Genomic DNA, 4663 nt, shown 5'->3' with positions numbered 1-4663 from the left:
GGGGGTCACCACCACACGAGGAGCTGTATGAAAGGGTCCCAGCACAAGGAAGATTGAGAACCATCGTTTTATAGGAAAACCAAGACCCAGACCTTGTGGTCTCTGAAACTGAGAATGGAGGAGGGCTCGCTGTAGAAAATTTGGGGCGGGGTGACAAAAATGAGAGAAGGAACCCCCAGTATCCTCGCTTAGAAAAAGAAACCATTGTGATTTTTGTGTCTCTCTCTGTGTCTCTCTCTCCCGGCAAACTACCGATCCCTGCTTACACGTGGCCTTCCCATTTCTGCTCGTCTGTACTGGCTGGGCTCTCGTTAAGGAGCTGGGTGGAGCGCGCTCTGAGGACCATCCCATTGGCTCCTTTGACTTAGGATGTCCCTTCTTCCTGTAGCCTCTCAACATCATTTCCCAGAAGCGTTTTCTCCTGTAGCGTCAGCTGTTACGTTCCGGTACCGAGCTACCAAAGTCATCTCCCTCCGTTCTGAGACGCACAGGACCACGGGGGTGCCGATGATCACGAGCGAAGGCCAAGATGGCTTTCTCCAGGCTGCCTCACTGAACACTCCCAGCAACCCTGCAGGCGAGGCCTCACGGGGCCCATCGTCCACATGAGGAAGCTAAGGCTTGGCCATGGAGAGATGCCATTCAAACCCAGCCCTTTCCGCTGTCAAAGCCCGGTGCTCTTTCCACCAGCCGCCTGATTCTGAGCACGCAGACCAACCAAAGGCCCATGGCCTACTGCCACGCCATGGCGGCACAGCTCCCGCCGACCAAGAGGAAGTGAGACACACCCTTGACTCAGAATCACAGGTTTCAGAGCCACAGGTCTCTCTGCTCTCAGCCGCTCTGTTGTGTGGTCGCCCCCTTGCTTGGTGTTAGAAGCATCACCATCACCTTCTGAGCTAACCTCTCTGCCCTGAATTTAACTCACCCAGCAAAACCCCTTGGGCACCATTGTTTCGCTTGCACCTTGCTCCGTGGATAGTGCTGATAAGTCCAAGACTTGTCCTTGGAAACAATTTATTTCCCTAAGACCATCTTTGTTGGCATTCCTCTAGCTTAAAAGCTTGATGGAAAGATCAGCCCTCTGAACCAGCCAGTCTTCACGCAATGCTTCACTTGTGGAGCTGAGAGCCTGGCGAGATCAAGATAGTTCACATAAAATCAGAAACGTCACTTCAAGCCAGACCGTACCTTCCGTAGTTCTCGGGTCAATGGCAAGTCTATGGTTTTCTGTCGGTTTCTGGACTTCATTGATCAAGATTGACAGTCCGCCCTCTCTGGCTCATCTTTGAGATCTTCCTGACCTTGCTTAAAATGCATGGCCCATCGGATCTGTGGTTTCGTGTGGGCCGGTGTTCTCCTCCTGGATCACAGCCCCAGTGATGGCCAAAGACGTCCACTTGAGCTTCGTTGAAAGTTTGATATTCACCCTGACCTCCACATCAGTTGTTTTCCCCACGGCACGAGAGGTAGCCTTTCTTTTCGGAAGGCACCCTAATGAGACCAAGACAAGAGGGCTCCCCAGAGATCTGTCTGCAGCCCTCCACTGGTTTCAGGGATATGTGTAAGCACGTTTTTGTTTGAAATAGATCCTTGCATATAGGAACTGGGTTAGTAGTACAAGCAGTACTTCTTGACTTCCCTACATGCTTGTGAATAAGTACTGAGGCCAGGGGAAGAACATGCTGGAAGGATTCAAGGCCATGGTTCCTGACACACACAGAGCTGGGAAGAGCGCCCATTTCTACTAGCCGAACTGGGAATCCCTCCTCACCCAGCAGTCGCTGGGCGAGGTATCCAGAAGGGGCCTGCCTCAGTAAACAGGGCTGGAGAGACTTGTTGTTTGTTGTCATCCGCTGGCTCTGATTCACGGCCACCTTCTGTACAACAGAACAAACTATGGCCCTAGACTAACAGCTGTTCTGGTCCCGCCTCACCAACCTTGAAGTCAAACTCAAAGAAATCACGTTATATCCAACTAAGCCAAAGCTATCCCAGGACAGAACTCGAGAATATGCAACAGGAACACAGCCCACGGCCAATTTCATTATCAAACCAAAACCTGGAAAGTTGCCTCTGGGAGAATAAAATTCTCCATGCCTGAGTGGTCCTGAATGGGCCTGGAGATCTCGGGCTAGGGACAGAGCTCAGTTCTCGGGGCTGCAGAGGTCTGCCTCAGACTTGGGGCATTCCTTGGGGCAGGGAACTGGAACCGCAGTCACACACACTTCTGGATTTCCCTGCCTGCCTGGGCACTGGCGGTCATTTCTCTGCCCAGCATGGCCCCTTTCCCAGGAGACTAAGCCCAGAAGGACTGCAGTGGCACCCCTGGCTAGGCTCAGGCTGCCCTTCCCAAGGAAACGGCCACGGTACCTATGCCAAGCAAGAGTCATTAGAGCGAGGGCACACCGGCTGTGCAGGGAAGGGAGCGTTTCGAAGCGCAGCTGCTGGGCATTATGGAACCACATCAGCAGTTAGAAGCCACCAGCTGCTCTCTACTCCCATCAAGAGGGACCGTCTCAGAAACTCACAGGGGCAGGTCTACCCTGTCCTGTAGGGTCACTGTGAGTCCGTTATCAACCCAGTGGCCGTGAGTTTGTCTTATCTTGTTTTAGAGGCATTCTATGCAGTGGTTAAGAGCCAGGACATGCTGTAAGTTCACCCTCGTGGCTGTGTGACCAGAAGTGAAACTGCGCGCCACCTCTCTGAGCCTCTTTCCTTGCAGTGACAATCCTAGTGTCCGTCCAGGGAGGTTTAACAAGCAGGGGGCCAAGATCCAGGACATTGGGCACTGAGCCCATCACAGGGTTGCCCATCCAGCTCTGGATCCTGGGACTCTGCCTTGTCTCTGAGATCAGGGGCCATGTGGAAAGAGGAAGGATTCTTGCATCCCACAGACCTGCCCCTCTGTCTGCGGTGTGATCTCAGGCTGGTGGCTTGCCCTCTCTGAGCCCTGGCTTCTTTATGTGGAGCGTGGAGGGAGCATGTACTTCCTAAGGTGGGAAATTTAAGTGAGGCCGTCCTTCAATGGGCTCCGCATGGGGCCTGAGACAGGGCTTCAGTTGTGCAACCTCGCGATCACTGTCTATACCCTGCGTGCTGCATGTCGGGAACCAACCAAGCGGGTTTGCTGGGGAGCTAAGGAGTTTCCAGGGACATAGGACTTGAGGAGTTAAAACTGCAGTGGCTGGTCACCCTAGACTGCATCTCTCTTATAATGCCACCTTCTACCCCTCAGCCAGTCACCCAGAAGCACAGGCATCCACAGAGGTTTCTGACCCTGTCCTTGAGCTCTCTGGGCTGTCTAAGGGGGCAAGGGTCTTGACTTGACTCATCTCGGTACTGGCTCATGCAAGTCACAGGCCCTGTCTTGTACAGGGCCCTCTGACTCTGGGGCCATGCAGCAGATGCACCTCATTAATCATTCCCTTGCTTTGGGGCCAGGCTTCTCTGTGGGGGGTGCGGGGTTCTCAGAAACAGCTGCTTGATGAGGCATTAAAGAAGTGACACCCTACTGTCAGGGCTGGCAGTGGCTTTGAAGGTATAATTGGCTCCAGCCTGGCCTGTCTCCAGCCTTTCATTAAGCATAAGGGTCACTCTTCTGCTTTTTAGACCTTTTATTTCCAGTCCCTGCCTCTCCCTGCCCCAGAGAGGAGTTCTGGGACTATTGGAGTCTAGACCTGCTGGGCATTCGGGAAAAGATCAGCGTTCACAGGACCATCCCTGAGCCTGCCCCACCCTCCCTCGGGTGCCCTTGGTAGCTCCCAGTTGCTAAAGAATCAGGTGTGGCCTCATGACACTGAAGTTGAAGGCCTTTGTGATTCTGGTTCAAACATCTTTTCTGTTCCTAGTTCACACTTCCTGCGATGGATGCTTTGTCCACTAGAACCACACACTGCTCCTTCCATCTCCTGCCTCGGAAACGTTGCCGACCCTCTTGCCATTTCTCAGAATTCCAGCTCCCTCCAGCTCCTGGTGTCCACGTCTAACGTGTCTTTCCATGCTCAGCTCACAGGCCACCTCCCCCAAGAGCCTTCTCAGATGCCCACAGCTAGAAGTGAGGCCTCTTATTTTTTCATCTGAATCCTTTTCGGCCGTAATTATTCATACACATTTCTCTTAATTCTTAACCCTGACCTTCCCTGGAGGGCAGGACCCTCATCTTCCTCGGCCTAACCCAGGCAGGGGCAGATGCTAGCATTCATGCCAAGGACTATACTTCAGTCATCATGAATCATTGGCGGGTCAAACAAAGAGCCAAGTTTACTTAAAAATCGGTGCCCTGGCCACACTGTTCCCACCACATCCCATGCTTTTCCTCCAGACCTGCTTAACAACCCACCCAGCACTTTACACACCCAGTTTTACCTCTCAGACACTCCAGGCTCCCACCGTCACCAAGACAGTATTAACCATCTGGGCTTTCCCCATCACTTGCCTTCTTTCTCTTCACCCCTCCAACCCCCCGCCCACACTGGACTGGGGGTACCTTCTTTTTTATTTTTTTAAATACTTTTATTGGGGGCTCTTACATCTCTTATCACAATCCATACATTCATCCATGTGTCAAGCACATTTGCACATATGCTACCATCATCATTTTCAAAGCATTCTCTTCCCACTTGAGCCCCTGATATCAGCTCCCCATTTCTTCCCCTCCGTC

At 52.6% G+C, this 4663-nt stretch overlaps 1 protein-coding gene across 1 annotated transcript in view; it reads left to right on the top strand.

Moving 5' to 3' along the window:
• ASIC2 (acid sensing ion channel subunit 2) overlaps positions 1-4663 on the top strand; it is a 295046-nt gene that overhangs the window by 240207 nt on the left and 50176 nt on the right. The window lies entirely within an intron of this gene.

Source organism: Echinops telfairi, unplaced genomic scaffold, assembly GCF_000313985.2.
Source record: "Echinops telfairi isolate 266 unplaced genomic scaffold, ASM31398v2 ScPeMD7_7458;HRSCAF=8496, whole genome shotgun sequence".
NCBI lineage: Eukaryota > Metazoa > Chordata > Mammalia > Afrosoricida > Tenrecidae > Echinops > Echinops telfairi.
Note: the sequence above shows the minus strand (reverse complement) of the source record. Positions and strands in the feature narration are given on the sequence as shown.